This window comes from Ornithodoros turicata, unplaced genomic scaffold, assembly GCF_037126465.1.
Source record: "Ornithodoros turicata isolate Travis unplaced genomic scaffold, ASM3712646v1 Chromosome160, whole genome shotgun sequence".
Lineage (NCBI taxonomy): Eukaryota > Metazoa > Arthropoda > Arachnida > Ixodida > Argasidae > Ornithodoros > Ornithodoros turicata.
In genome coordinates, this window is record NW_026999321.1 from 195,084 (window position 1) to 215,012 (window position 19,929).

Here is a 19,929-nt window from a genome sequence, read left to right on the forward strand (position 1 = left end):
ACGGGGGTGGCGATGCCCTCATTCACACATTATGCTGTTTTCTAGAAGGACGGAAATCCCCGAACACACGGGATGAGTGACCTGTAGCCTCTAAGCAAGATACTCTTCATCGCTGGAGGCTAACAATGTGGAACGCGAGAGAAGCCCACAAATACGGGAGGATGAGATATGTGTATTTAACCGTATTTTAAATATAAATACGCCTAAAACGGTACTTAAATATCAATATAAACACATTTTTCTTGCCTGTACCTAAATACGTATTTTAAATACAACGTATTTAAATACTGCCCATCCTTGAAGAGTCGAACCCAGATGCAGATACTCGTATGAGTATATGAGTCACATTAGACAGCCATCGAGGGCAACCTGCCTCACGCGGGACCACGAGAAAAAGTGTGGCTGATCACCCGTTGTGTGGAACACCGAGATAAAATTTAGAACAAAGGACGAGTCTTATCTTTATCAAACAAGAGGGGGATAGATACGCAAGTTCGGAGTCAATGGCCCTGCCTATACAAAAGAATGGTTAAGGAGTTCCTGGTGGATGTTGTCAGGCGATAGCCCTTGCGAAGCCGCCTTGTGCTCACGTGGTTTGGAGGGGGCGCCGAGGGATTTATAAACGTGTGTTATCAGGTTGTGTTGGCAGTGAGCCCGTGCGTCTCCTGGCCAGTATTTGCACTCGATCATTTCAAGGTAAGGCATTATGTGCTTGTAACGTAAAGAAATATTTGAATATATAATACGGGACATTATCACCGCATACAAGAAAGCAGTATATATGCTGGCCACGACATATACTGCTTCAGTTGACTCCCGGAGATATCGGCATGAGATAGCAGACATAGCAGGACGGAGGTAGGTGATTTCAGCCAGAATCAGGCAGGGTGGTCGGGTCGACCTCTCAGATGTTTTTCGTTCCAATATATATTGAAGCCTATATGCTTCGGAGGTACATTGGCGGAAGAAATAGCTGAAAATATCTTGTAGTTTTTTTTTAAACATAATGTTCAAGACCGAGCATTTGGAGCACTGCGCTTCCTCACAGATTGAAAACTCTCCACCTGATGAATGCTTGGTCCTATAGTAATATCGATGTAAACAATACCGCAAGCCGACCACGTCTCTGAGATCCTTTCGTTGTGTCGACACACTCAAGCGCGTTCTTTTTTTTTCTGTTTGTTAGTATGACCATACAGCGCTGTGGAGCAGAGTATAGAGTCCCTAAATAGGGATACCCAGTATCGCATTCGCTTTTCCGTGCAGGAGACGCCTTTCGGTGTCCGCGATTGGACCGGTCGCGTCACGTGGTTTCTCCTTCCAAGAACGCGCCATCCACGTTGAGTTCCCTCCATCCAAAAACAGGTTTCCTCGGTTGCGAGCTGCCTCGATAGTGTATAGGGGAGAAACTGATGTTCTGAGGCTGGAACAACATAGAAGGGACAGATACAAACAAAGCCTCAAATGTCTAAGAAATCAACGATGAAAGATGAAAGTCACTGAAAAGGTTAGCCAGCTGTAGGGATCGAACCCACATCTTCTGGATTACCGGTCCAGGGCTCTATCAATTACCGTCGTATGAATGTGTGTATGATTGAGCAAAAAATGTAAGAGTGAAAGGAGGGTGAGTGAGAGTGAGTGGCTGGTTTGTCGTCCCTTCAGATGACGCACCCCGAAAGTCGCTGGAGAGGCGTTTTAGCTTAGCTCAATTGGTAGAGCCCTGGACCGGTAATCCAGAAGATGTGGGTTCAATCCCTACAGCTGGCTAACCTTTTCAGTGACTTTCATCTTTCATCAGCCGTGTATAGGGAGAGTTTGGCCATTGGGCGGAGCTTGACATCACGATGCGTCATTTGACGGAAAAGCAGCACTCTCAGGCTGAGCCGCCATTTTGTCCCTCATTCGTGCCGGCACGTTGGTTGTTTCCTACAGCTGACAACTTTATTTACGTTTACGGAGAAGAGGGAGATTGGCGTCCCGTTGCTAGGCGACGCAGCCGCGCCGGACCAAAGATGGTGGTATCGCTCGCCGGCGCGGCTCAGTGTCGCCACTGTGCTCGCTGTTTAGTGACTCCAGGGCAAACTATATACAGTGAAACCTTCCTATGTTGGACACCCGCGGTGCAGCCGAAGCGTGTCCCACTTATAGAGGTGTCCGAGTTACAGAATATGAGGGAAACAAAAAATGGAAAAGATCACAGCTGTGTTGCCAGAAATGTCCCCCTTCTTCAATTTATGGTCCTTCGTGCTACCTGGTGGTAGTGGTACCTCTACCCATTCTTCACTGATAATTATTACTGATTTTGGTAGATTCAATTCCATTCAGCTTCCACTCAATGGCATTACCTCTGGAGCTTTTCGAGCAGCGAGGACATGTCCCTGAAGTGTCAGCCCGCTTTTCATTGCTTTGGTGCAGTGCGCGTTCAAAGGCTCTAGACAAACTGAAGACAAATGCTCACACAAAGAATTACAATGTGGACTGACAGCGCTTGTTTTTGGACTCGAAAAACTAAAGCAACAAAATGCTGAGACCAGTATAGGGGAAAAAAGTCAAGGCCACTGGCTCATTTTGAGTCTTTGGTGCAAAGATGGGCCGAGATTGAGGTAATTTGGCCAGGGTTTTGTCCGACTTAGAAGGGAAAACCCTGTCCTACTTCCGTGATAGGGAGGTGTCCGACATAGAGAATTTCATCCCTATGTAGTTTCAATGGGAGCCTGCCTGTGCAATGAAATCTTGTCCGACATGGGGAGTTGTCCGAGGTAGGGAGGTGTCCGACTTTGGAGGTTTTACTGTAGTCCATGAAATATAGCGAAATGTAGTGAGGTATAAAGTGTTCCTGTACTCACCGCACTGAATCCTTCCTCCCTCCTTTTTTTCTCTCTTTTATCCTCCGCTAGATCTGGAGTAGCTTGTTCCACGGTGAGCGGGCTCGGATCTCCACATTTTTTTTTCTTCTACCATCATCATCATCATCATCTCACTGCACTTTCGTCTTGGCTGTCGCAGAACCACGACACTTGGACGAGCATGACTCCTGTGCTCCTTGTTTTCTGCGTTATTGCGGTGATTTTGTGTCACGGTAAGACATACTCTTTGTTATGAATACATTATACGGGGTGTTTATTTTTTACCCTTTACAGATTTTTTTTCAATGAAAAAGCTGTGAGAACACCATATTATATGTCTTTTTTATTTTTTTGCTGCCGAGTTATACTGCCAGGCGAACAATCTCTCCAAGAAAGTATGCAACCAGTAAATGACTATAATTACCTAAAATTAATTAAGTAACTCTTTAATTGGGGGTTTTGAGGCGAAGGCGCGACTACAGAATGAGAAGCTATATCCTCGTTGAAAAAAAAAAAATCTATCCTCCATACCACGCTTAAAAATTCCTGAAACACGCACGTATATGTGTTACAATATAAATCCGCTTTTTGTGTGCGTGTTTTGGTGGGGGGCTGTGGCAAAATTTCGTCGTTTAGGCTTAGCCCGATCACGCGTTGAACTGATTCGAACTGTGAAAATATGATATCGCTGATAGCGCAGGCTTGTCGTGTTTACGGCGTGTTTTTTTTTTGGGGGGGGGGGGGCAGTGCGGCTTTTGCAAAATTTCGTCGGTTAGGCTTAGCCCGACCACGCGCTGAAGTGATTGGCACTGTGCCAAAAAGTTATCACGGGTAGCCCAGGCTTTTTGTGTGCGTGTTTTGATGGGGGGCTAAGGCAAAATTTCGTCGTTTACGCTTGGCCCGCCCACGCGCTGAAGTAATTGGAACTGTGAAAATAAGATATCTCTGATAGCGCATTGTGTTCGTAATTGCTGTACTGCCTTCGCGTCATTCCGTTCCCTTGGTGGCGGCGGGGTTGCTAGCGGCACCACACGGGAGAGATGGCGATCCGATAACCACGCTTCGTCTGCTAGCGCTGAATTTCCATTCCTCCCCGCAAAACGTGGAAAGCGCTGCCCCGTCGATGCATTTGGAGCTAGCAGACGACGCGGGGTTATCGGATCGCCATCTCTCCCGTGTGGAGGCGCTCGCAGCTCTCCCGCCACCAGGGGAACGGAAGTGACTGAAGGCCAAGTGATCAGTACTGTGGAAAAAAAATGGCTCCTAGCGCCGGGCGTTCACCCTTATCTTGCCACTCCCTCCCAAGGAGAAGCGTGCTGAGACGTCATCGATGACGTTAGGTGCGCAACGCGTTCTCATTTGCTGTCAGTGGGGGTCAGCGCCCTCTCCCTTTGCCGGGAAAACCAGTTTTCGCCAGTTGCTCTGGAGAATTGGGGATGGAAGGATCGGTCGAGCGAGGAGCAGGGTTTCCCCTCAAGCGTTCGGTTACTTACGGCGAAATGTACATTCAATTTCCGCGGTAATTGTGCCTGTATTGCGGTGAGTGCATTGTGTTCATATTTGGTGCGTGCGTTGATGTGTCGGACAGATTGCTATCATTCCAATGCACACGTGAGCCAGTGTAGACAGGGGGTGTAAGCTATGGCGATGAATCAATTCTTGTGGTGCATGTTACTGGCCTGCTTAGCTCTTTTCTGTAAAGGAAACAGCGTGTTAATAATGATTTCTCTGCTACTCTAAGTATGGCGGCAAGTGGATTGCGTTACCAGTGATATAGTGCAAGGAAATTTCATTGAATTGTCGACGTCGCCCGCGTAGTTGAGTTAGAAGCCGACCCCACTGCGTACGTTAACCTTGGACACACTGCTAGGAGTACGTCTGATTGTTCCTTTCTTTCCCATGTGTCTTCATATTTAGGACGCGTGCCTGGGAGGGGGACAGCCCGCGGGTTTTTCCGAAAAATAGGCTGAACCAGGGCGCGTGATTAGAGATGTGGTGTTAGCAATGGCGGAGAGTGTTCATATTTTACACGCATGCCAGGGAGGGACGGGTCAACGCGAGAGTGATTGGAACTGTAAAAAGAAAAGATGTCGCGGATAGCGCAGGCTTTTCGTGTTTGCTGCGTGTTTGGGGGGGGGGGGGGTAGAGCCGCTGTTGCAAAATTTCGTCGGTTAGGCTTAGCCCGACCACGCGCTGAAGTGATTGGCACTGTGCCAAAAAGATATCGAGGGTAGCCCAGGTTTTTCGTGTACGTATTTTGACGAGTGGACTTCGGCCAGATTACGTCGTTTAGAATTATGGAGCCGACCCCACTGCGTACGTTAACGTTGGACACACAGCTAGGAATTTGTCTGATTGTTCCTTTCTTTCCCAGGCATCTTTTGACGAGAGACGGAACCCTAGTTCACAGACGTGGACTAATGCCCAGAGGAGTGTTCAGAGGGAGGATGACCTGCTACGTGTGGCGTGTTGGCTCGGTAAGTGTCTCGTGTTCATATTTATGGCGGGCGTCGTTAGAGATCCTTCGTTAGAACGTATTCGTGATTAGAGATGTGGTGTTAGCAATGGCGGAGAGTGTTCATATTTACGACGCTTTTCTGGGAGGGGGGCAGGCGGGGGGTTTTCTTGAAAAAAATAGGCTGAACCAGGGCGCGTGATTAGAGAGTGGTGTTAGCAATGGCTCCAAGCCCGGAGTGTTCATATTGACGACGCGTGTCTGAGAGGGAAGCAGGCGGTGGGTTTTCCCGATAAAAAAAGGGGCTTAGCTCGAGTGCCTGGGCGCGTGATTAGAGATGTGGTGTTAGCAATGGCGGAAAGCACAGTGTTTATATTTTTCATGCATGCCAGGGAGGGAAGGGGCCACGCGAGAAGTGCTTGGAACTGTGAAACGAAAAGATATCGCGGATAGCGCAGGCTTTTCGAGTTTACTGCGTGCTTGGACGGCGGGGCTGCGGCAAAATTTCGTCGTTTAGGCTTAGCCCGATCACGCGTTGAACTGATTCGAACTGTGAAAATATGATATCGCTGATAGCGCAGGCTTGTCGTGTTTACGGCGTGTTTTTTTTTTTTTTGGGGGGGGGGGGCAGTGCGGCTTTTGCAAAATTTCGTCGGTTAGGCTTAGCCCGACAACGCGCAGAAGTGATTGGCACTGTGCCAAAAAGTTATCACGGGTAGCCCAGGCTTTTTGTGTGCGTGTTTTGGTGGGGGGCTGTGGCAAAATTTCGTCGTTTAGGCTTAGCCCGATCACGCGTTGAACTGATTCGAACTGTGAAAATATGATATCGCTGATAGCGCAGGCTTGTCGTGTTTACGGCGTGTTTTTTTTTTTGGGGGGGGGGGGGCAGTGCGGCTTTTGCAAAATTTCGTCGGTTAGGCTTAGCCCGACCACGCGCTGAAGTGATTGGCACTGTGCCAAAAAGTTATCACGGGTAGCCCAGGCTTTTTGTGTGCGTGTTTTGATGGGGGGCTAAGGCAAAATTTCGTCGTTTACGCTTGGCCCGCCCACGCGCTGAAGTAATTGGAACTGTGAAAATAAGATATCTCTGATAGCGCATTGTGTTCGTAATTGCTGTACTGCCTTCGCGTCATTCCGTTCCCTTGGTGGCGGCGGGGTTGCTAGCGGCACCACACGGGAGAGATGGCGATCCGATAACCACGCTTCGTCTGCTAGCGCTGAATTTCCATTCCTCCCCGCAAAACGTGGAAAGCGCTGCCCCGTCGATGCATTTGGAGCTAGCAGACGACGCGGGGTTATCGGATCGCCATCTCTCCCGTGTGGAGGCGCTCGCAGCTCTCCCGCCACCAGGGGAACGGAAGTGACTGAAGGCCAAGTGATCAGTACTGTGGAAAAAAAAATGGCTCCTAGCGCCGGGCGTTCACCCTTATCTTGCCACTCCCTCCCAAGGAGAAGCGTGCTGAGACGTCATCGATGACGTTAGGTGCGCAACGCGTTCTCATTTGCTGTCAGTGGGGGTCAGCGCCCTCTCCCTTTGCCGGGAAAACCAGTTTTCGCCAGTTGCTCTGGAGAATTGGGGATGGAAGGATCGGTCGAGCGAGGAGCAGGGTTTCCCCTCAAGCGTTCGGTTACTTACGGCGAAATGTACATTCAATTTCCGCGGTAATTGTGCCTGTATTGCGGTGAGTGCATTGTGTTCATATTTGGTGCGTGCGTTGATGTGTCGGACAGATTGCTATCATTCCAATGCACACGTGAGCCAGTGTAGACAGGGGGTGTAAGCTATGGCGATGAATCAATTCTTGTGGTGCATGTTACTGGCCTGCTTAGCTCTTTTCTGTAAAGGAAACAGCGTGTTAATAATGATTTCTCTGCTACTCTAAGTATGGCGGCAAGTGGATTGCGTTACCAGTGATATAGTGCAAGGAAATTTCATTGAATTGTCGACGTCGCCCGCGTAGTTGAGTTAGAAGCCGACCCCACTGCGTACGTTAACCTTGGACACACTGCTAGGAGTACGTCTGATTGTTCCTTTCTTTCCCATGTGTCTTCATATTTAGGACGCGTGCCTGGGAGGGGGACAGCCCGCGGGTTTTTCCGAAAAATAGGCTGAACCAGGGCGCGTGATTGAGGAGATGTGGTGTTAGCAATGGCGGAGAGTGTTCATATTTTACACGCATGCCAGGGAGGGACGGGTCAACGCGAGAGTGATTGGAACTGTAAAAAGAAAAGATGTCGCGGATAGCGCAGGCTTTTCGTGTTTGCTGCGTGTTTGGGGGGGGGGGGGGTAGAGCCGCTGTGCAAAATTTCGTCGGTTAGGCTTAGCCCGACCACGCGCTGAAGTGATTGGCACTGTGCCAAAAAGATATCGAGGGTAGCCCAGGTTTTTCGTGTACGTATTTTGACGAGTGGACTTCGGCCAGATTACGTCGTTTAGAATTATGGAGCCGACCCCACTGCGTACGTTAACGTTGGACACACAGCTAGGAATTTGTCTGATTGTTCCTTTCTTTCCCAGGCATCTTTTGACGAGAGACGGAACCCTAGTTCACAGACGTGGACTAATGCCCAGAGGAGTGTTCAGAGGGAGGATGACCTGCTACGTGTGGCGTGTTGGCTCGGTAAGTGTCTCGTGTTCATATTTATGGCGGGCGTCGTTAGAGATCCTTCGTTAGAACGTATTCGTGATTAGAGATGTGGTGTTAGCAATGGCGGAGAGTGTTCATATTTACGACGCTTTTCTGGGAGGGGGGCAGGCGGGGGGTTTTCTTGAAAAAAATAGGCTGAACCAGGGCGCGTGATTAGAGAGTGGTGTTAGCAATGGCTCCAAGCCCGGAGTGTTCATATTGACGACGCGTGTCTGAGAGGGAAGCAGGCGGTGGGTTTTCCCGATAAAAAAAGGGGCTTAGCTCGAGTGCCTGGGCGCGTGATTAGAGATGTGGTGTTAGCAATGGCGGAAAGCACAGTGTTTATATTTTTCATGCATGCCAGGGAGGGAAGGGGCCACGCGAGAAGTGCTTGGAACTGTGAAACGAAAAGATATCGCGGATAGCGCAGGCTTTTCGAGTTTACTGCGTGCTTGGACGGCGGGGCTGCGGCAAAATTTCGTCGTTTAGGCTTAGCCCGATCACGCGTTGAACTGATTCGAACTGTGAAAATATGATATCGCTGATAGCGCAGGCTTGTCGTGTTTACGGCGTGTTTTTTTTTTTTGGGGGGGGGGGGGCAGTGCGGCTTTTGCAAAATTTCGTCGGTTAGGCTTAGCCCGACAACGCGCAGAAGTGATTGGCACTGTGCCAAAAAGTTATCACGGGTAGCCCAGGCTTTTTGTGTGCGTGTTTTGGTGGGGGGCTGTGGCAAAATTTCGTCGTTTAGGCTTAGCCCGATCACGCGTTGAACTGATTCGAACTGTGAAAATATGATATCGCTGATAGCGCAGGCTTGTCGTGTTTACGGCGTGTTTTTTTTTTTGGGGGGGGGGGGGCAGTGCGGCTTTTGCAAAATTTCGTCGGTTAGGCTTAGCCCGACCACGCGCTGAAGTGATTGGCACTGTGCCAAAAAGTTATCACGGGTAGCCCAGGCTTTTTGTGTGCGTGTTTTGATGGGGGGCTAAGGCAAAATTTCGTCGTTTACGCTTGGCCCGCCCACGCGCTGAAGTAATTGGAACTGTGAAAATAAGATATCTCTGATAGCGCATTGTGTTCGTAATTGCTGTACTGCCTTCGCGTCATTCCGTTCCCTTGGTGGCGGCGGGGTTGCTAGCGGCACCACACGGGAGAGATGGCGATCCGATAACCACGCTTCGTCTGCTAGCGCTGAATTTCCATTCCTCCCCGCAAAACGTGGAAAGCGCTGCCCCGTCGATGCATTTGGAGCTAGCAGACGACGCGGGGTTATCGGATCGCCATCTCTCCCGTGTGGAGGCGCTCGCAGCTCTCCCGCCACCAGGGGAACGGAAGTGACTGAAGGCCAAGTGATCAGTACTGTGGAAAAAAAAATGGCTCCTAGCGCCGGGCGTTCACCCTTATCTTGCCACTCCCTCCCAAGGAGAAGCGTGCTGAGACGTCATCGATGACGTTAGGTGCGCAACGCGTTCTCATTTGCTGTCAGTGGGGGTCAGCGCCCTCTCCCTTTGCCGGGAAAACCAGTTTTCGCCAGTTGCTCTGGAGAATTGGGGATGGAAGGATCGGTCGAGCGAGGAGCAGGGTTTCCCCTCAAGCGTTCGGTTACTTACGGCGAAATGTACATTCAATTTCCGCGGTAATTGTGCCTGTATTGCGGTGAGTGCATTGTGTTCATATTTGGTGCGTGCGTTGATGTGTCGGACAGATTGCTATCATTCCAATGCACACGTGAGCCAGTGTAGACAGGGGGTGTAAGCTATGGCGATGAATCAATTCTTGTGGTGCATGTTACTGGCCTGCTTAGCTCTTTTCTGTAAAGGAAACAGCGTGTTAATAATGATTTCTCTGCTACTCTAAGTATGGCGGCAAGTGGATTGCGTTACCAGTGATATAGTGCAAGGAAATTTCATTGAATTGTCGACGTCGCCCGCGTAGTTGAGTTAGAAGCCGACCCCACTGCGTACGTTAACCTTGGACACACTGCTAGGAGTACGTCTGATTGTTCCTTTCTTTCCCATGTGTCTTCATATTTAGGACGCGTGCCTGGGAGGGGGACAGCCCGCGGGTTTTTCCGAAAAATAGGCTGAACCAGGGCGCGTGATTAGAGATGTGGTGTTAGCAATGGCGGAGAGTGTTCATATTTTACACGCATGCCAGGGAGGGACGGGTCAACGCGAGAGTGATTGGAACTGTAAAAAGAAAAGATGTCGCGGATAGCGCAGGCTTTTCGTGTTTGCTGCGTGTTTGGGGGGGGGGGGGGTAGAGCCGCTGTTGCAAAATTTCGTCGGTTAGGCTTAGCCCGACCACGCGCTGAAGTGATTGGCACTGTGCCAAAAAGATATCGAGGGTAGCCCAGGTTTTTCGTGTACGTATTTTGACGAGTGGACTTCGGCCAGATTACGTCGTTTAGAATTATGGAGCCGACCCCACTGCGTACGTTAACGTTGGACACACAGCTAGGAATTTGTCTGATTGTTCCTTTCTTTCCCAGGCATCTTTTGACGAGAGACGGAACCCTAGTTCACAGACGTGGACTAATGCCCAGAGGAGTGTTCAGAGGGAGGATGACCTGCTACGTGTGGCGTGTTGGCTCGGTAAGTGTCTCGTGTTCATATTTATGGCGGGCGTCGTTAGAGATCCTTCGTTAGAACGTATTCGTGATTAGAGATGTGGTGTTAGCAATGGCGGAGAGTGTTCATATTTACGACGCTTTCTGGGAGGGGGGCAGGCGGGGGGTTTTCTTGAAAAAAAATAGGCTGAACCAGGGCGCGTGATTAGAGAGTGGTGTTAGCAATGGCTCCAAGCCCGGAGTGTTCATATTGACGACGCGTGTCTGAGAGGGAAGCAGGCGGTGGGTTTTCCCGATAAAAAAAGGGGCTTAGCTCGAGTGCCTGGGCGCGTGATTAGAGATGTGGTGTTAGCAATGGCGGAAAGCACAGTGTTTATATTTTTCATGCATGCCAGGGAGGGAAGGGGCCACGCGAGAAGTGCTTGGAACTGTGAAACGAAAAGATATCGCGGATAGCGCAGGCTTTTCGAGTTTACTGCGTGCTTGGACGGCGGGGCTGCGGCAAAATTTCGTCGTTTAGGCTTAGCCCGATCACGCGTTGAACTGATTCGAACTGTGAAAATATGATATCGCTGATAGCGCAGGCTTGTCGTGTTTACGGCGTGTTTTTTTTTTTTTTGGGGGGGGGGGGGCAGTGCGGCTTTTGCAAAATTTCGTCGGTTAGGCTTAGCCCGACAACGCGCAGAAGTGATTGGCACTGTGCCAAAAAGTTATCACGGGTAGCCCAGGCTTTTTGTGTGCGTGTTTTGGTGGGGGGCTGTGGCAAAATTTCGTCGTTTAGGCTTAGCCCGATCACGCGTTGAACTGATTCGAACTGTGAAAATATGATATCGCTGATAGCGCAGGCTTGTCGTGTTTACGGCGTGTTTTTTTTTTTGGGGGGGGGGGGCAGTGCGGCTTTTGCAAAATTTCGTCGGTTAGGCTTAGCCCGACCACGCGCTGAAGTGATTGGCACTGTGCCAAAAAGTTATCACGGGTAGCCCAGGCTTTTTGTGTGCGTGTTTTGATGGGGGGCTAAGGCAAAATTTCGTCGTTTACGCTTGGCCCGCCCACGCGCTGAAGTAATTGGAACTGTGAAAATAAGATATCTCTGATAGCGCATTGTGTTCGTAATTGCTGTACTGCCTTCGCGTCATTCCGTTCCCTTGGTGGCGGCGGGGTTGCTAGCGGCACCACACGGGAGAGATGGCGATCCGATAACCACGCTTCGTCTGCTAGCGCTGAATTTCCATTCCTCCCCGCAAAACGTGGAAAGCGCTGCCCCGTCGATGCATTTGGAGCTAGCAGACGACGCGGGGTTATCGGATCGCCATCTCTCCCGTGTGGAGGCGCTCGCAGCTCTCCCGCCACCAGGGGAACGGAAGTGACTGAAGGCCAAGTGATCAGTACTGTGGAAAAAAAAATGGCTCCTAGCGCCGGGCGTTCACCCTTATCTTGCCACTCCCTCCCAAGGAGAAGCGTGCTGAGACGTCATCGATGACGTTAGGTGCGCAACGCGTTCTCATTTGCTGTCAGTGGGGGTCAGCGCCCTCTCCCTTTGCCGGGAAAACCAGTTTTCGCCAGTTGCTCTGGAGAATTGGGGATGGAAGGATCGGTCGAGCGAGGAGCAGGGTTTCCCCTCAAGCGTTCGGTTACTTACGGCGAAATGTACATTCAATTTCCGCGGTAATTGTGCCTGTATTGCGGTGAGTGCATTGTGTTCATATTTGGTGCGTGCGTTGATGTGTCGGACAGATTGCTATCATTCCAATGCACACGTGAGCCAGTGTAGACAGGGGGTGTAAGCTATGGCGATGAATCAATTCTTGTGGTGCATGTTACTGGCCTGCTTAGCTCTTTTCTGTAAAGGAAACAGCGTGTTAATAATGATTTCTCTGCTACTCTAAGTATGGCGGCAAGTGGATTGCGTTACCAGTGATATAGTGCAAGGAAATTTCATTGAATTGTCGACGTCGCCCGCGTAGTTGAGTTAGAAGCCGACCCCACTGCGTACGTTAACCTTGGACACACTGCTAGGAGTACGTCTGATTGTTCCTTTCTTTCCCATGTGTCTTCATATTTAGGACGCGTGCCTGGGAGGGGGACAGCCCGCGGGTTTTTCCGAAAAATAGGCTGAACCAGGGCGCGTGATTAGAGATGTGGTGTTAGCAATGGCGGAGAGTGTTCATATTTTACACGCATGCCAGGGAGGGACGGGTCAACGCGAGAGTGATTGGAACTGTAAAAAGAAAAGATGTCGCGGATAGCGCAGGCTTTTCGTGTTTGCTGCGTGTTTGGGGGGGGGGGGGGGTAGAGCCGCTGTTGCAAAATTTCGTCGGTTAGGCTTAGCCCGACCACGCGCTGAAGTGATTGGCACTGTGCCAAAAAGATATCGAGGGTAGCCCAGGTTTTTCGTGTACGTATTTTGACGAGTGGACTTCGGCCAGATTACGTCGTTTAGAATTATGGAGCCGACCCCACTGCGTACGTTAACGTTGGACACACAGCTAGGAATTTGTCTGATTGTTCCTTTCTTTCCCAGGCATCTTTTGACGAGAGACGGAACCCTAGTTCACAGACGTGGACTAATGCCCAGAGGAGTGTTCAGAGGGAGGATGACCTGCTACGTGTGGCGTGTTGGCTCGGTAAGTGTCTCGTGTTCATATTTATGGCGGGCGTCGTTAGAGATCTTCGTTAGAACGTATTCGTGATTAGAGATGTGGTGTTAGCAATGGCGGAGAGTGTTCATATTTACGACGGCTTTCTGGGAGGGGAGCGGGCGGTGGGTTTTCTTGAAAAAAAAATAGGCTGAACCAGGGCGCGTGATTAGAGAGTGGTGTTAGCAATGGCTCCAAGCCCGGAGTATTCATATTGACGACGCGTGTCTGAGAGGGATGCAGCCGGCGGGTTTTCCCGATAAAAAAAGGGGCTTAGCTCGAGTGCCTGGGCGCGTGATTAGAGATGTGGTGTTAGCAATGGCGGAAAGCACAGTGTTTATATTTTTCATGCATGCCAGGGAGGGAAGGGGCCACGCGAGAAGTGCTTGGAACTGTGAAACGAAAAGATATCGCGGATAGCGCAGGCTTTTCGAGTTTACTGCGTGCTTGGACGGCGGGGCTGCGGCAAAATTTCGTCGTTTAGGCTTAGCCCGATCACGCGTTGACTGATTCGAACTGTGAAAATATGGGCTGCGGCAAAATTTCGTCGTTTAGGCTTAGCCCGATCACGCGTTGAACTGATTCGAACTGTGAAAATATGATATCGCTGATAGCGCAGGCTTGTCGTGTTTACGGCGTGTTTTTTTTTTTTTTGGGGGGGGGGGGGCAGTGCGGCTTTTGCAAAATTTCGTCGGTTAGGCTTAGCCCGACAACGCGCAGAAGTGATTGGCACTGTGCCAAAAAGTTATCACGGGTAGCCCAGGCTTTTTGTGTGCGTGTTTTGGTGGGGGGCTGTGGCAAAATTTCGTCGTTTAGGCTTAGCCCGATCACGCGTTGAACTGATTCGAACTGTGAAAATATGATATCGCTGATAGCGCAGGCTTGTCGTGTTTACGGCGTGTTTTTTTTTTGGGGGGGGGGGGGCAGTGCGGCTTTTGCAAAATTTCGTCGGTTAGGCTTAGCCCGACCACGCGCTGAAGTGATTGGCACTGTGCCAAAAAGTTATCACGGGTAGCCCAGGCTTTTTGTGTGCGTGTTTTGATGGGGGGCTAAGGCAAAATTTCGTCGTTTACGCTTGGCCCGCCCACGCGCTGAAGTAATTGGAACTGTGAAAATAAGATATCTCTGATAGCGCATTGTGTTCGTAATTGCTGTACTGCCTTCGCGTCATTCCGTTCCCTTGGTGGCGGCGGGGTTGCTAGCGGCACCACACGGGAGAGATGGCGATCCGATAACCACGCTTCGTCTGCTAGCGCTGAATTTCCATTCCTCCCCGCAAAACGTGGAAAGCGCTGCCCCGTCGATGCATTTGGAGCTAGCAGACGACGCGGGGTTATCGGATCGCCATCTCTCCCGTGTGGAGGCGCTCGCAGCTCTCCCGCCACCAGGGGAACGGAAGTGACTGAAGGCCAAGTGATCAGTACTGTGGAAAAAAAAATGGCTCCTAGCGCCGGGCGTTCACCCTTATCTTGCCACTCCCTCCCAAGGAGAAGCGTGCTGAGACGTCATCGATGACGTTAGGTGCGCAACGCGTTCTCATTTGCTGTCAGTGGGGGTCAGCGCCCTCTCCCTTTGCCGGGAAAACCAGTTTTCGCCAGTTGCTCTGGAGAATTGGGGATGGAAGGATCGGTCGAGCGAGGAGCAGGGTTTCCCCTCAAGCGTTCGGTTACTTACGGCGAAATGTACATTCAATTTCCGCGGTAATTGTGCCTGTATTGCGGTGAGTGCATTGTGTTCATATTTGGTGCGTGCGTTGATGTGTCGGACAGATTGCTATCATTCCAATGCACACGTGAGCCAGTGTAGACAGGGGGTGTAAGCTATGGCGATGAATCAATTCTTGTGGTGCATGTTACTGGCCTGCTTAGCTCTTTTCTGTAAAGGAAACAGCGTGTTAATAATGATTTCTCTGCTACTCTAAGTATGGCGGCAAGTGGATTGCGTTACCAGTGATATAGTGCAAGGAAATTTCATTGAATTGTCGACGTCGCCCGCGTAGTTGAGTTAGAAGCCGACCCCACTGCGTACGTTAACCTTGGACACACTGCTAGGAGTACGTCTGATTGTTCCTTTCTTTCCCATGTGTCTTCATATTTAGGACGCGTGCCTGGGAGGGGGACAGCCCGCGGGTTTTTCCGAAAAATAGGCTGAACCAGGGCGCGTGATTAGAGATGTGGTGTTAGCAATGGCGGAGAGTGTTCATATTTTACACGCATGCCAGGGAGGGACGGGTCAACGCGAGAGTGATTGGAACTGTAAAAAGAAAAGATGTCGCGGATAGCGCAGGCTTTTCGTGTTTACTGCGTGTTTGGGGGGGGGGGGGGTAGAGCCGCTGTTGCAAAATTTCGTCGGTTAGGCTTAGCCCGACCACGCGCTGAAGTGATTGGCACTGTGCCAAAAAGATATCGAGGGTAGCCCAGGTTTTTCGTGTACGTGTTTTGACGAGGGGACTTCGGCCAGATTACGTCGTTTAGAATTAGGAGCCGACCCCACTGCGTACGTTAACGTTGGACACACAGCTAGGAATACGTCTGATTGTTCCTTTCTTTCCCAGGCATCTTTTGACGAGAGACGGAACCCTAGTTCACAGACGTGGACTAATGCCCAGAGGAGTGTTCAGAGGAGGATGACCTGCTACGTGTGGCGTGTTGGCTCGGTAAGTGTCTCGTGTTCATATTTATGGCGGGCGTCGTTAGAGATCCTTCGTTAGAACGTATTCGTGATTAGAGATGTGGTGTTAGCAATGGCGGAGAGTGTTCATATTTACGACGGCTTTCTGGGAGGGGAGCGGGCGGTGGGTTTTCTTGAAAAAAAATAGGCTGAACCAGGGCGCGTGATTAGAGAGTGGTGTTAGCAATGGCTCCAAGCCCGGAGTGTTCATATTGACGACGCGTGTCTGAGAGGGATGCAGCCGGCGGGTTTTCCCGATAAAAAAAGGGGCTTAGCTCGAGTGCCTGGGCGCGTGATTAGAGATGTGGTGTTAGCAATGGCGGAAAGCACAGTGTTTATATTTTTCATGCATGCCAGGGAGGGAAGGGGCCACGCGAGAAGTGCTTGGAACTGTGAAACGAAAAGATATCGCGGATAGCGCAGGCTTTTCGAGTTTACTGCGTGCTTGGACGGCGGGGCTGCGGCAAAATTTCGTCGTTTAGGCTTAGCCCGATCACGCGTTGAACTGATTCGAACTGTGAAAATATGATATCGCTGATAGCGCAGGCTTGTCGTGTTTACGGCGTGTTTTTTTTTTTTTTGGGGGGGGGGGGCAGTGCGGCTTTTGCAAAATTTCGTCGGTTAGGCTTAGCCCGACAACGCGCAGAAGTGATTGGCACTGTGCCAAAAAGTTATCACGGGTAGCCCAGGCTTTTTGTGTGCGTGTTTTGGTGGGGGGCTGTGGCAAAATTTCGTCGTTTAGGCTTAGCCCGATCACGCGTTGAACTGATTCGAACTGTGAAAATATGATATCGCTGATAGCGCAGGCTTGTCGTGTTTACGGCGTGTTTTTTTTTTGGGGGGGGGGGGGCAGTGCGGCTTTTGCAAAATTTCGTCGGTTAGGCTTAGCCCGACCACGCGCTGAAGTGATTGGCACTGTGCCAAAAAGTTATCACGGGTAGCCCAGGCTTTTTGTGTGCGTGTTTTGATGGGGGGCTGAGGCAAAATTTCGTCGTTTACGCTTGGCCCGCCCACGCGCTGAAGTAATTGGAACTGTGAAAATAAGATATCTCTGATAGCGCATTGTGTTCGTAATTGCTGTACTGCCTTCGCGTCATTCCGTTCCCTTGGTGGCGGCGGGGTTGCTAGCGGCACCACACGGGAGAGATGGCGATCCGATAACCACGCTTCGTCTGCTAGCGCTGAATTTCCATTCCTCCCCGCAAAACGTGGAAAGCGCTGCCCCGTCGATGCATTTGGAGCTAGCAGACGACGCGGGGTTATCGGATCGCCATCTCTCCCGTGTGGAGGCGCTCGCAGCTCTCCCGCCACCAGGGGAACGGAAGTGACTGAAGGCCAAGTGATCAGTACTGTGGAAAAAAAAATGGCTCCTAGCGCCGGGCGTTCACCCTTATCTTGCCACTCCCTCCCAAGGAGAAGCGTGCTGAGACGTCATCGATGACGTTAGGTGCGCAACGCGTTCTCATTTGCTGTCAGTGGGGGTCAGCGCCCTCTCCCTTTGCCGGGAAAACCAGTTTTCGCCAGTTGCTCTGGAGAATTGGGGATGGAAGGATCGGTCGAGCGAGGAGCAGGGTTTCCCCTCAAGCGTTCGGTTACTTACGGCGAAATGTACATTCAATTTCCGCGGTAATTGTGCCTCTATTGCGGTGAGTGCATTGTGTTCATATTTGGTGCGTGCGTTGATGTGTCGGACAGATTGCTATCATTCCAATGCACACGTGAGCCAGTGTAGACAGGGGGTGTAAGCTATGGCGATGAATCAATTCTTGTGGTGCATGTTACTGGCCTGCTTAGCTCTTTTCTGTAAAGGAAACAGCGTGTTAATAATGATTTCTCTGCTACTCTAAGTATGGCGGCAAGTGGATTGCGTTACCAGTGATATAGTGCAAGGAAATTTCATTGAATTGTCGACGTCGCCCGCGTAGTTGAGTTAGAAGCCGACCCCACTGCGTACGTTAACCTTGGACACACTGCTAGGAGTACGTCTGATTGTTCCTTTCTTTCCCATGTGTCTTCATATTTAGGACGCGTGCCTGGGAGGGGGACAGCCCGCGGGTTTTTCCGAAAAATAGGCTGAACCAGGGCGCGTGATTAGAGATGTGGTGTTAGCAATGGCGGAGAGTGTTCATATTTTACACGCATGCCAGGGAGGGACGGGTCAACGCGAGAGTGATTGGAACTGTAAAAAGAAAAGATGTCGCGGATAGCGCAGGCTTTTCGTGTTTACTGCGTGTTTGGGGGGGGGGGGGGTAGAGCCGCTGTTGCAAAATTTCGTCGGTTAGGCTTAGCCCGACCACGCGCTGAAGTGATTGGCACTGTGCCAAAAAGATATCGAGGGTAGCCCAGGTTTTTCGTGTACGTGTTTTGACGAGGGGACTTCGGCCAGATTTCGTCGTTTAGAATTAGAAGCCGACCCCACTGCGTACGTTAACGTTGGACACACAGCTAGGAATACGTCTGATTGTTCCTTTCTTTCCCAGGCATCTTTTGACGAGAGACGGAACCCTAGTTCACAGACGTGGACTAATGCCCAGAGGAGTGTTCAGAGGAGGATGACCTGCTACGTGTGGCGTGTTGGCTCGGTAAGTGTCTCGTGTTCATATTTATGGCGGGCGTCGTTAGAGATCTTCGTTAGAACGTATTCGTGATTAGAGATGTGGTGTTAGCAATGGCGGAGAGTGTTCATATTTACGACGGCTTTCTGGGAGGGGAGCGGGCGGTGGGTTTTCTTGAAAAAAAATAGGCTGAACCAGGGCGCGTGATTAGAGAGTGGTGTTAGCAATGGCTCCAAGCCCGGAGTATTCATATTGACGACGCGTGTCTGAGAGGGATGCAGCCGGCGGGTTTTCCCGATAAAAAAAGGGGCTTAGCTCGAGTGCCTGGGCGCGTGATTAGAGATGTGGTGTTAGCAATGGCGGAAAGCACAGTGTTTATATTTTTCATGCATGCCAGGGAGGGAAGGGGCCACGCGAGAAGTGCTTGGAACTGTGAAACGAAAAGATATCGCGGATAGCGCAGGCTTTTCGAGTTTACTGCGTGCTTGGACGGCGGGGCTGCGGCAAAATTTCGTCGTTTAGGCTTAGCCCGATCACGCGTTGAACTGATTCGAACTGTGAAAATATGATATCGCTGATAGCGCAGGCTTGTCGTGTTTACGGCGTGTTTTTTTTTTTTGGGGGGGGGGGGCAGTGCGGCTTTTGCAAAATTTCGTCGGTTAGGCTTAGCCCGACAACGCGCAGAAGTGATTGGCACTGTGCCAAAAAGTTATCACGGGTAGCCCAGGCTTTTTGTGTGCGTGTTTTGGTGGGGGGCTGTGGCAAAATTTCGTCGTTTAGGCTTAGCCCGATCACGCGTTGACTGATTCGAACTGTGAAAATATGATATCGCTGATAGCGCAGGCTTGTCGTGTTTACGGCGTGTTTTTCATGCAGAGTTCAGCAAGATCATGCACCTGCGGCATTTTGCTAGCAGATAGACATGGGTGAGGCGCCACACAAGTACTATCTCTGTCCTGCAAAGTTCAGCCTGCGGCATCACATGCAGATGCATACAAGCGAGAAGCCATGAAAGGGCGTCCACCATGCTACACAGTTCAGCTAGGGCAAGAACCTGCGGCACTTCAAGCAGACACACATGAACGAGAACTCGTACGCGTGGAGACTCTGCAGTTCTGCTTTCCTCCTCCGCAAACACGTGATGCGCTCCATGTACACACATGGGCGAGAAGCTGTACAAATCTGACTATCTTGTTTTGTTCAGTTTAAATTCTCTCCGTATCATTAATAACATTGAGGAGATACAGATCACTTTGTTGACTCATCACTGACATGGAATGGTGGTATCTGAAACTTAGGTGGTGTCCGCAAGGAATCCGGAATTATAAAGGTAACGTGATATCCACTTGGTGATGCCTGAATGATGCCAAGAAGAAAACAGCAAAAAAGACTCGCAAAATTTGTTCGTTTTTTCCCCTAAAACATCAGAAAGGTCGAATTCAGTGCCAACCCAGGCGAAAATAAAAACTGGTACCAGTTGAACTGTGTTATTGAACAGGGACTAGTTCAAGTGGAACCATTTCAACCGGGCCCAGCTCAACTGGTCCCTGTTCGACAGCACAGTTCACCTACTC

General features: G+C 50.5%; 2 long non-coding RNA genes across 2 annotated transcripts; both read left to right on the forward strand.

The window, feature by feature from the left end:
* The first annotated feature begins 5,218 nt into the window (after positions 1–5,218).
* On the forward strand, positions 5,219–15,744 carry LOC135372694 (uncharacterized). Its single transcript, XR_010416070.1, has 5 exons — positions 5,219–5,323; positions 7,820–7,922; positions 10,417–10,519; positions 13,016–13,118; positions 15,685–15,744. It is a non-coding gene; the product is annotated as an uncharacterized LOC135372694 (long non-coding RNA).
* Positions 15,745–15,750: 6 nt separating this feature from the next.
* On the forward strand, positions 15,751–19,601 carry LOC135372693 (uncharacterized). The gene is made up of 3 exons (XR_010416069.1): positions 15,751–15,786; positions 18,281–18,382; positions 19,232–19,601. It is a non-coding gene; the product is annotated as an uncharacterized LOC135372693 (long non-coding RNA).
* The last annotated feature ends 328 nt before the right edge of the window (positions 19,602–19,929 follow it).